Here is a 12,945-nt window from a genome sequence, read left to right as displayed (position 1 = left end):
AATATTTTTGTTAATTTTTTTACACTATTTTATTAAAGTAAAAATTTGTTTTACTATGTATATTGGAGTTCAATTATAAAATTTGAACTAAATATAATATTGACTCATTTTTTGATTTACATTTAGCACAAAATTTACATCACCATTAGAGAGTCTCTTAGCTAAAGGAGCTATTTCATTTGGTTGCTAAGCTCATGTGTTATATGTTGGCATGCTAAATTATAAGGGGTGCAATGTTATATTTTGATATTTTTGTAAAAAAAATTGCCTTTAATAATTTGCTAAAACTTGTACCAAATTTAGCGCATGAAGTTTAATCGAATTTGAATATGGCACAAAATTTAACATTGTATTAAATTTAGCACACAGTTAATGTAACTTTTAATACACTTTTTTTATTACAATATTTTCATTATTTTTTAAAATATATATTTAATTTATTAAATATCATTAAAATAATTATTTTTTATGTCAATTTGCATCTTAATTTTTTATTATATATATTGAAACACAATTACAAAAAATTTGTTAAATATAGTATTTACAAATTTTTGTGCCAATTTAACACATTTTTTACTTCATATATAGGAGATGGTTTTAGTTGGTGTCCTAACTAGCTAACTAAGTCAGTATGTAAGACTCTCTATTGTACTTTGTACAGAATTATTAATTGTATTCTTTCAATTGTAAAAAGAGAGAGTTTTGATGACTTTTGCTTACTGTAAAGAGATTCTTGGACCAATTCTCCATTTGCGTAACTTGATCAAATAAAAGTTTCCTAAGCTTTTGTGGCTGGTTTTGGCAGTGGAGTAGGATAGAGTTCTTATTAATTATCTGAACCAATATATGTGAGTGTGTGCTCGTGTTGTTACGCATTTTATGTTCTTTGATTATTCAGTTTTAGATGCTTGTTGGTTAGATCACCATAAATAATCTGGTGTATTTATGTTGCTCTGTTCTTGTTGAGGGGTTACTGGTTGTAACATAATGTTTTACATAATAACTCGATCCAAACTTATAAGCTAACAAAAAGCCATATATAATATATATATAAATTTCAAAATTAAGAAAAAAGTGTTATTCTATTCTTATATTATTTGGGATAGTGGAATTATATAACTTGTAATGTTACCCACTAGCTAGTGATCATCTTAAGGTAGTGGTCACAGTTTTCGCCACTTCTAAGCTTATAATCATGTCCATACTCATATAGTATAATGGGAAATCGTATCTATCCGTAATATATACATAGCCATCTCTTTTATATAAGATTAGTAATGATTTGAACCATCGTTTCTTTTTCACTGTCGGTAGGTAAAAAGAAACTACGTTAGTGTGCACAATTTGTCCTCATAATTTTGTATGTAAGTACCTAGATACTTGATAGTGCAATATGATCTGGAGAAACAATAACTTTTTTGGGGGGACGTTTTGAATATCACTCATTAGAGAAAAAGCCCACTAAAATATCCCCTCCATTAGTGGCCCTTAATTATATATGCATGTACACTATTAACAGCATCTCAATGTACTATAAACATGGTGCATATATATTTTGTAATATATGTTAAAAGTTATATCAAATTTAATATAAAATAAAGGATGCACTAAATTTTACACTATATATAATAAATATTACTTTTAAAGGGCTCATTCGTAATTTTTCTCCCTGAATTTTGACATGTACTAAATCGTGCCCTCTAAACTTTTTTTTGCCGTTAAAAATTCCCCTACTATTGAGATTGTTAAATTTAAGGACTTTTGTCTAATTTTAATAAAAAATTCTAACATGGATGAAAGTTCAAGGGGCATGATTTAGTACATATCAAAGTTTGAGGAGCATGATTTGGTAGATATCAAAGTCTGGGGATCATGGTTTAGTACATAAGCAATCACTGAAACAGTAAAATTGAATGAAATTAGACAAAAGTCCTTAAATTTAACAATCTCAATAGTTCGGGGAGAATTTTTAATGGCTAAAAAAGTTTAGGGGGCATGATTTACTACATGTCAAAGTTCAGGAGAAAAAATTACTAATTAGCCTATTTTTTATTAACTCTTTTACCACTCATTAGTAATTTTAATAACTTTTTACATTTTATTTGTGAGCAATTATATAGTCCCTTGGTTAATTTTTTCAGGGATGTGAAACTTCAAATTAGACAAGAAAAATGTTACACGTCGGTTAAGAACTCTGGCGATGGATAGGGATTTTGGATAGTTAGAGTGAGAGAGTTAAGGAGAGAGACTCTTTTGAAATATGAGGGTATTTTAGGAAGAAAAAAAATATTAAAAGTATAAATACCCTATTTTCAATTAGGTGGTGTTAGAGATTTTATTACAAAGAAAATCAAGACATTACAACTCTATTGTAATACAATACAAGGACCAATAAAAAGATTAAATAAATGTTACAATACATCATATAAAATATATATACATTATATATTATGTATAAGAAATGTAGAAGAAGATATATATATATGTATATATATAACAAAAGAATAATATATATGCATACACTCACTCACAACTTGAGTGTAGATTAGTGGGGATCACCATGACTTGAACAATGTATTACACTTTTGTCCAAAAGCTTATTTTCCCCTATCTCTAAGCACTAAGGGAACTATTTAGGAAATAGCTTTGGGAATTATCAAGCCTTTTAGGGTTTTCTAGCAAAGTGCTTTCTTGATAGAAAACTTATCTTCAATATGAGCACCTTAGACCTCTTTATATAGTGTTTAGGATATCACCATTTGAAATTCAAATTCATAAGTCATAGTCTCCATGGATGTTATGGACTCAATAAAGAGATGTAACTCGTGCACATCATAACTCCTATAGAGATGTAAGTTATGCACATACTATAACTCCTATAGCATTAAGAATTTTAAATTAAGATGTGCAATACCTTTTACACTCTTAATGTTGGTGATAATGGTGGAGGTTACTCATAGTAACAAGTAACTTTCCCAAATATTACAAAAAGATGGCAATTGTCATATGTTACATATTAATTTATTACACATATTTAATCTATACAATGTATTATTGATAAATAATATAACAGGGGGTATATTAAAAAATCATACTTTTTATTTAAGCATGCTAAGCCAAATTTCTTACATTTAATTATACCAATAACCATATAATTATTTGAGAAGTGCTAAGTACCACTAATGTCTTTTAACATTTCTCTTTTATTAGTGCAATGATACGTAATATTAATATGGGACTACAACATTATTGGTCTTACTCTTACCAACCATTTGCGCTTACCATAGAGAAATTGACGTTGTAAATTAGTGGGGATCATTTTAGTATTTGCTTGGCGCGCTTTGGCGGCAATTTCGATTCTTGCTCTAGTTCCCCCGCAACAGGGGCAAAGCCAAGAATTAAAGTTAGGGCGGCCAAACTATAATAGTTAAGTAATAAATATTTCAAAATATATTATTAAATTAATAATTAAAATTTAAATAAATAACATTACTCTTGCATATTAAGAAAGTCATCTATAAGTAAATATATGCTAATTTTATTAGCAATTTTTCTTTAATATACGCTAGCAGTTAGCAAATAAATATCTAAAAAAATATTTTCCATTTTAGTATGAAAGAATAATTTGTGGTAGCTATAAAACTAAAAGTGTAAAAGTAAGAGTTGCAACTATATACACAAGTGGAAAAACCTTTACTTTTCTAATTTTTATTAACCATTACATAAATGCATCATATGTCATTTTTTTACAAAGATACTTTTTTTTTATGAATACCTTAAATTTTTTATTAGACATCTAGATTTTTGACATTCGTTCATGCTTACTATTTTTTGAGGTAAAAAATAATTAAAAAGAAAACCAATACATAATATATATATATATATATTCCGCATCCGAGTCTTTTTTTTCTTCCAATAATACTGCATTGAGCATTCTAGAATTTTTATTTTAATGCTTTGACAATTTTTTTTACCATCAATGCTTTAGGTTCAATTTGATTATAAGGGGGCTGTGTACTAACAAATAAATATATAATTACCTATATAACTAAAAATTATAAAAAAATAATATGTACATGTATTTGGATTGGAGGGCCAAGGCCACCTTAGAGTTGAATGTTCTTTCCCACCTTTCCAAAAATAACACAAAGCCTTCACCATAAGGGAGAATGTTCTTTCCCACCTTCCACAGAAAGAGTTTCACACGCTTCTGAACGGGGCAGTCCAATTCCTCTTCCACAAACTATCCAAACCACAAAGCCTTGGCTTAATCAAAGAACCATAAGCCTGCCTAACTGAAAACGAACCATCCGTAGAGTCGCACCAGAAAATCATATCCAGACCCCACTATAGTTAGCCTCAAGATCATGGAGTTTAGAACCAACTGAAAGAGTGAACCAGTCACCAAAAAGACTCACATTGAGATCACCTCCCACAATAATAAAATTGTTAAGTAGATCAAATTTTGGTTGTTAAATTCTTGGATTGAAGGCAGTTGTATACTCATCCCAACTAAGCCAGGAGTTCCAAAGAGAGTGCCATACATCGATACGTTTCCCATCAGTAAAGAGCCAATAAATTTCTGATCGAATAAAATTTTTGGAAGTCATAATGCCCCGAGAAATTTTAGAGGCTGAAATAGGAAGAGACAAACTCCAAAAAGAATCTTCTCTTTTGCGATATTTAGCCTGAAAAACACGACACCAAAGATGATCATCACCTCCAAAATATACTAAATTATTGAACTATATACAACCTGACTTTTTTAAAAACACTAACATTATAATTTATACATGCAATACAATGTATAATTTTGATATATGTAATTCTTATCAAAAGAAATTTTGATATATTTTAAAGTGATTAGACTATTTGAATTGAATATTGTATTCTATTTTGTAATTTATTTAAAAATTTTCAAATTTTATAAACTGTCTTAAATATCTACAATATACATAATTATAAAGAAAAAATAAAAAATTCTTTTGAATGTCGAAACAATAAAAGTGCATTGATACACCCTTTTTAGAGGGTCCACTATAGAAACTTACTATTAAATTCTTAAACTTGTAATCATTTTAAAGAAACAAATAAAAAAATAGAGAAAATTCATTAAGCTAATTTTATAAATGTAAGATATCACCTCCATTAAGCTACATCAACAAGGTGCATCTTGTTTTCTCGTAGTCCATCACGAAAGAACTCCACAGTCAAGCGTGCTTGACCTGGGGTAATTTTAGGATAGGTAACCTCCTGGAAATTTTTCCCAAGAAGCATGTGAGTGAGGATAAATCACATTGGAAATACTCGTGTTAGTTTGTAGGGTCAGTCCTCATTCTAGGAAGTAGCCAGTGTGACATACTTATATATAAGAGTCATCATTCCATGAGTGTAAGGACCTAATGGAGGCTTGAATTTAAGTAGGGGCATTACAAATGGTATCAGAGCCTTGCCCTAACTGAAAGTGTGGTCGACGAGGACGTCGGACCCCGTGAGGGGGTAATTATGATAGTCAGTAGTCCTGTGATCTGTAAAGAGAAATACTGGGTAAGTTGTGCAATCCCACATTGCTTGGGAAATATCAAGTTTGATAATTCTAAGATTGTGTAAGTATAGGACTACACAATTAAAAAAGACTTAAATGGATTAATTTTTACTACCTACATCAATAAGGTGCATCTTCTTTTCTGGTAGCCCATCTCAAAAGAACTACATAGTTAAGTGTGCTTGAACAGGGGTAATGTAATACCCTGGAATTATGAAATGGATTATCAAAACCCTAATTATGAATAAATTGAGGAACTATATTATTATATAGTTCAGTATATGTGAATTAATACGAATTTTAATATGTTAAGACCCCGTTGGTGAGCTAGGGGTATTTTAGTAATTATGACCCGAGAAGGGTAAAATGATGAAATTAATTTAATTACGTGCTTAATAGAACTATATTATTATATAGTATGCCTGTGTTGTGTTTTCAGCTGTGTTCTGACAGGTTGGCGCGGTATATTGACATTCGGGTATTTCGGGCCGAATGGGGTTTGGGCCCGAAATGCAATTTGGGATTAAATGTTGGCATGTTATTTTATATTTGATAATCTAAAATTAATTTGGAAATTAAATGGGTATGAAATGACATGTTTACCCTTATGAGGGTGTATATGTATGCTTTAGCCTTAAGGGCATTTTTGTCTTTTAACTATTGACGATATACCTTAATTTTGATTGAATTTCAAGGGAAAAACAAAGAAAATTCTGGCCTTTCTCTCTCTCAAACCCGATCCTCTCTCCCTCTCTTACCCTCTTGATTTGCAATCTTGAAATTTGAAGAAGTGCTTGGGAGTTTTGGTGATTTTGGGACTTGATACTTGGAATTGCTTGAGTTTGGCTTTGAGTTGGAAGTGAGGTAGTTTCCTTACTGAATTTTAGTTGATTTGTTTGCTGAAAATATTTTGAGAAGAACATGAGTTAAATAAATAATCTTGTTTATGCATGTATGAGGATGTTGTAGCTAATTTTGATGAATTTGAGTATGCTTATGCTTGAATATTTGATGTGGTGATTAATTGAGCTATAGATGAGATTGTAGGGTTCTTCTTTACCTTAAATTCAAGTTGTTTGAGATTAATTGTTGCTGAAATTATTTGGATAGGTTGAATTTAAGCTCAAGTTTGAGAGCTTGAAGTTTATAAGTTTAAGCATGATTTTGAGATGTTTTTACAATCTGAATTTTTGGATTTATTATGGGATTTTGATGCATGAAATATATTAGTTGAGCATCTATTAATTGCTAGTAATTCTATTTGTTAACTTGTGAGTTTGGTTGTGAATTTGGGGTAAAAAGGTTGAATTTCTTGCTGAATTTTCGTGTTTCAAGCAGCTGGTTTCTGGGTTTGGAACCCAGATGCCGCGGCATGCTCTGAGCATGCCGCGGCCCGTCCCTTGTTGGTGGAACTTGGGTTTCGTCCTAGGTGCCGCAACATGGCTTGGGCATGCCGCGGCCCGCCCGTGTGTTTTTGGGCAGATTGAGTTCGAACTTTGGAATTTCGTAACTTTTTATTCTGAACTCCGATTTGGGAGTTCTTTATATCGTTGGAAAGCTCGTTCTGAGCTCTATATGATTATCTAAATTTTTAAATACCATGATTAAATTTTATGAGTTGAAAACCAGGGGTTAACCCTAAGTGTGAAAAATTTCCAGATTTGTGTGACTAGGATTACCGGGACCTGATCGGAGCACCCGGGGATTCGGAATCTCTGTCTATTGCAGGACAACAGGTAAGATAGTGATTAGCACATAGAGTATGCGCAGTGGCGCTTATATTGAAAGTGATATGTATGATTTTTTAATAATCGGGATTAGGGTTATTACCCTAATAGGAACGGTATAGTTGCCTAGGGTTATTACCCTAGTGATATATGTATGAAATTGCCATGTCATGTTATATGTAATGAGATTCAAGAGTTATGCGCTTAAGGCATAATCAGGTTGGACTCGATAACCATAACCGAGATGAACCAATTCTAAGGCCTCAATGTATTTAGACGTGTGAGAGCAACACGTAGGTTTACGCCACGTAGATTTAAATAGATGTGTGAGCGCAACACATAGGTCTACACCATGTAGATATAAATGTGCATGTCAATGCGATATGCAGGGCTGTGTCACACAGCCATATGTGAATGGCATTATTGTTAAAATAGCATGTTGAGCATATTATTATTATTATTGTTATGTTTTATACTCTCTTGCTGGGCTTGGCTCACGGGTGCTCTACTGTCCAGGAAAGGGTAAGGCATTAGCTGATCAGCCACGAGTTCAGGAGTTGGGCGAAGAATGTACATGTTCAAGCCATATCAGACCAACACTACTACAAAATTAGCTTTTCCCAACGGTTTATAACTGTCTTTTATACTATTTCCCAACGGTTCCTAAAACCGTTGGCTATGTGGGTGTCATAAAAATACGGAACTTTAAAAGACAGTTTATAACTGTTGGGAAAAGTTATTTTAAATGACAGTTTACAACTGTTGGGAAAAATCTTTTTAAATGACTGTTTATAACTGTTGGCAAAAGTATGATGTAAATTAAAAAAAAATCATTTAAACTAATTTATTATATATAAATTATTATCTAATTACAATAATAATATAAATGAATTTTAACAAAAATAATAATATAAATAAAAATTAATGAAATAAAAATCATGAAATATAAATTCAAATTATTATTTCACTGCACTAATATATTTTTTTATGAATCATCATTTAAATATATATTCCGCAACTTGAAACTTTACAATTGTTCAACAGTACCTTAAAGGCCTGATAATAGACTTGTAACATTTACAACATTTCCATTCACTCTCTATCTATTTAACTAACTTTATTGAAGCTAATTCCTGCAAGCCTCCCTTTCATATTTATCTTTGTATGATGAAAAATTGAATCAACAAAATTATTTGAATGATTCCAATACTTATCATTCCTAGTATACCAGATTCTATATATAAGAGCAGTAGTTACCAATATATACACCTGCTTCTTCACTTTTTAATCCTCTTCTTCGCTGAATCCATTTGATCAACTTGATAATTGCTTGAGCAGACGACACACTTTTCTTGAATCAAAACCAAGCACTTGGAGGGGACACACGACAACACCTCCAAACATGCAACATATATTCCTAATCTTGCTCCAGTACCACAACAACAACTACACTTCTGCACAATGAATGGAAAGGATTAGCAGCCATATCTTCCAAGTTGCACAGTAAATGAATCAAAATCTTCAATTCAGTAATGTACGTTTATTAAATTAATTCCAAATCAATCAATTATTTAAAACAATTAAGAGAGAAAATCTATAATTAGTTACCTTGAAGGTGCACTAATATAATAAGCTATACTCCCAACAACACAGATATTCTCAGACTTAATCCATTTTCTCAAAAGATTTATAACAAAGTTTGCACTGTAACTAAACCCAACTTCTAATATAAACTTATGATGTTAAACGCAAATAACTAATCTAAATTATAAATATTATAAAAGAAAGATAGATATAGGCATACATATTGATATTAATTTCAGCATCAATTTTTAAAACAACCAGATGAGACAAACACAATATAAAACAAAATTTACGCCATTATTGAACTGAACACATATATACAATCACATGAATATACAAAAATCTGAATTAAACAAAAGATTCAAATGTTACCAAAACTTTTCACAAATAAAGAAGAGGTTAGATTACCTCAAATCTGAAATGTTGTAGACAAATGGTTGAATAAGAAAAAGAATCATAAAGAAACTATGGATGTGACCTTGCAATTAGAAAAAGTAAAGAAATAACAAAGAGAAACCATGAGTATGAGTTTGAAACCTGCATTTTCGTCTCAAGCGAAAGGAGAAATAACAAAGCTCAGAGGGTGGGAAGAGCTGTTGAGCGTGGAAGGGAGAAGAGATTTGTATGAGTATGGTATAACATCTCTCTTATAATTATTTAAGAAATTTATTTGATTATGTATCATACATTTATTTATTTATTTTTCAAAGTCTAATAAACAAAGAAGAAACATAACAAATTGAACCATAGTACCTTCACTCACAGCTATTGACAAGATAAGAAACACATTATGAGTGTATGTTCTGAACTAAAATTCCAAAGGAATATGTTCTAAACCCAAGTCTGGTGTGTAATTATACAGTAATGAACAATTATATATATATGTGTGCAAAGCATTCATGAAACCCATAAATAGAGAAAGGGATATCACCGGAATTGAAGCTCAACGACGAGGTGCCATTGAATCCGACAGGGAGAGAGAGAGAGAGAGAGAGAGGTACCGCGTCGCCTATTTGCTGCTGGTTTTTTTTTTTCCGTTGTTGACATCGACAACGAAAAAGAGAAGGGAGGCCGCTGGTGGAGGAAGACACGCGGGAGAAGCGGAGAGACTTGTGAATCGTCTCCCAAGCTCGTGGTGAGGAGCTGCCGTCAGAATCTGAGAAGAAAGGAGATGAGATTTGTGAATCGTCTCCCAAGATCGTGAATCGTCGGACAAAATCATTGTGGTGAGGTCTGAAACTTAGGGTTATTGTCGAGAGAGAGAGAGATGAGATTTTGGGTATTAGTCTGAAATTTTCAGCTTGGTCCAATATTCGAACCACCTGTCCCAATAGTTTCAGCCCAATTTTTTTTCTTTTTTGAATAAATTATTAATTAGATATAAAATACATCTTTTCCCAACAGTTGGGTATACTAACTATTCTCCACAGTTATAAACCGTTGGGAATACTTACCATTCCCAACAGTTAAAAACCGTCGGAATAAACTATTTTTTTTTAAAAAAAATCTATTTAGTATTGCCAACGGTTATTCAACGTTGGCAATAACTATCCCAACAGTTTTTTTGCTACAATGCTAAACCGATGGGAAAAACTTCCACTTATCTTTTCCAACGGTTCCCATAATTAACCCTCTTCTAAACCGTTGGGAATAGCCTATTTTGTAGTAGTGCAAGCGGGTTAAGGGTCTACCAGTGTTGAACTTTTGAAACTCTATTTTGCCATTTAGGCCGGCTAACTGAAAGAGACTTGTAATAAAGTTTGTAAATATTTTTGGGATCCCAACTATTGTAAAGTTTAAATTATTACAAGTTTTATTTTCATTCCGTTTATTATAAAAGTTTAAATTCTGCGCTATTTTGATTAGTAATCCCGCTTAGGGGATTAGGGTTTTCATAAATATTTTGAGTAGCGTGCCTAAATATTTAGGGTGTTACAGGTAATTTCAGGATGGGTGACCTCTTGGAAAGTTTTCCTATGAAGCATGCGGGTGAGGACAAAGCACACTATAAATACTTATGTTGGTCTATAGAGTCAGTCGTTAGTCCAAGAAGTAGTCTGAGTGACGTACCCATGTATTAGAGCCATAAGTCCATGGGGAAGGCATAATGGAGGCTTGAAGTGTGAATGTTACAAATGGTATCAGAGTCTTGACTCAGCAGAAAGTGTGGTTAACGAGGATGTCAGACCCCGGTAAGTGGGGTGATTGTGGCCGTTAGTAGTCCTGTGATCTGTAAGGAGAAATATTAGGTAAATTGTGCAATCTCACATCGCTTGGGGAAGGACAAGTGTGATGATTCTGAGACTGTGTAGGTATAGGAATACATAGTTAAGGAGAGCTTAAAATAAATGGATTGAATGGTACTTCCTATATGAACAAGGTGCATCTTGTTTTCTGATAGCCCATCACGAAAGAACTCCACAATTAAACATGCTTGACCTGGGCTAATTTTAGAATGGGTAACCTCCTAGGAAATTTTTTCATGAAGTGTGCGAGTGAGGACAAAGCACGCTGGAAACACTTGTGTTGGTTTCTAGAATCAGTCAGCCAGAGTGACGTACTCATGTATAAGAGACATCATTTCGTAGGTATAAGGACCTAATGAAAGCTTGAGCGGGAGAGTTACGAGCAGCAACTTAAAGAAAGAGTGAGTAGCCCAAAAAAAATATAAGAGAAAATAAAAAATGGGATATAATAGTCAATAAAATTATCACACCATTAAAATATTTTTACTATAATATTAAGATAAAATATTTTTTGAAAGGTAAGATAAAATAAGAATGTGCACACGAAATAAAAATAGGAATGTGACAATTGTTTTTTTTTTTTTAACAAATTACATTTACATTTATATGTAATATTTTAATACATATTTTATATGCTCATATTATTATATGTAAAATCCTTTTTGGCAAGTTAGTTGACAAAATATTTTTTATTTAATGGTAAGATATTTTTGCATTTATGACCGATTGTCTTACCTTGAATATTTGGATTTAGTTGATCTTTTCTTGGTTAGGAAATATGCTTTTAATGCTGAACTTTCCTTTGTTTGAAAATTTCTTGTAAGAGAATCTTTTCTCTTATGGAAAGTTGGTTTATAAAAGAAACCTTGATTAAATGCATTATCCTCATTAAATTCGATTGTATCAAGATACAATCAGAATATATAATTTGTTTATGGCAGGAATCAAGACTTAATAGAAGACCCGACCCGATTATAGCAAGTTTCCTTTTTCTGGTCAGATTTGATGCGTCAGCTTCCGATTCTGATGCTGCAGATCGTGTTTTTCTTATGAAAGTTTTGTACAGTTGTAGATTCGATCTTGTGACTGTCTCTAGGGTTTCTATGTTCTATAAATAGAGCCTAGAGAGCAGCCATTCGAATCAGCTCTTCTATTATTCATTTTTTGGCATTTTTCTTATTTGTGAGGAGAGTTTTTTTGTTATGTGAGAGCCTAGTTGTTCATCTAGGCTCTAGTATTTTATATATCAGTTCTTACTTTGTCCTAGAGTTTGTTAAGAACGACTTGACTGAACAAGAGAGTGGTCTTCGGGAGAAGACTTGATGAAGCCTTACTTCGGGAGGAAGTAAGCACTTTGGTCTTCGGGAGAAGACTTGTTGAAGCCTTACTTCGGGAGGAAGTAAGCACTCACACTTCAAAGACGAAGGAAGTTCGGGCTTGAAGGTGTTTTAGAAGTCAGATTCATAAAGTGGATTACAAAGGATTGCGGCAATAATTTAGAGGGAGTCTAAACTTGTTTAAGTCAATTGTCTTTGTAATTATTGATACTTTATTAATTGATTTCATTTTCTGGGCGTAGCCCCGTGGACTAGGAGTGTTCGGAAGAACACTGATACCACGTACAAATCTCTTGTGTCAAGTTATTTAATTTTCTACTTGTTTTGTTTTATCGCTGCAAAACTGGTTTCTGCAGTAACAGAATTACATTCTGCTTTTGCAAGTGTATACAATTTTATATTTTCGTATATATTATTAATATTTTTGTAAAAATTTGGTTTTTCATTATATATTATTATGTATCATAGATGGATCTACAGTTCTAACTATGTAGTACATGTACATC

General features: G+C 32.1%; 1 long non-coding RNA gene across 1 annotated transcript; it reads right to left on the bottom strand.

Annotated features, from left to right (window-relative positions):
* Positions 1 to 8,202: 8,202 nt before the first annotated feature.
* On the bottom strand, positions 8,203 to 10,480 carry LOC133031748 (uncharacterized). The gene is made up of 2 exons (XR_009684826.1): positions 9,394 to 10,480; positions 8,203 to 8,726 (listed from the first exon to the last, which is right to left on the bottom strand). It is a non-coding gene; the product is annotated as an uncharacterized LOC133031748 (long non-coding RNA).
* Between the last annotated feature and the right edge of the window lie 2,465 nt (positions 10,481 to 12,945).

This window comes from Cannabis sativa, chromosome 1 (assembly GCF_029168945.1).
Source record: "Cannabis sativa cultivar Pink pepper isolate KNU-18-1 chromosome 1, ASM2916894v1, whole genome shotgun sequence".
In the NCBI taxonomy this organism is placed as follows: domain Eukaryota; kingdom Viridiplantae; phylum Streptophyta; class Magnoliopsida; order Rosales; family Cannabaceae; genus Cannabis; species Cannabis sativa.
The sequence above is the reverse complement of the archived record's forward strand: the minus strand, read 5'-3'. Positions and strand labels throughout refer to the sequence as shown.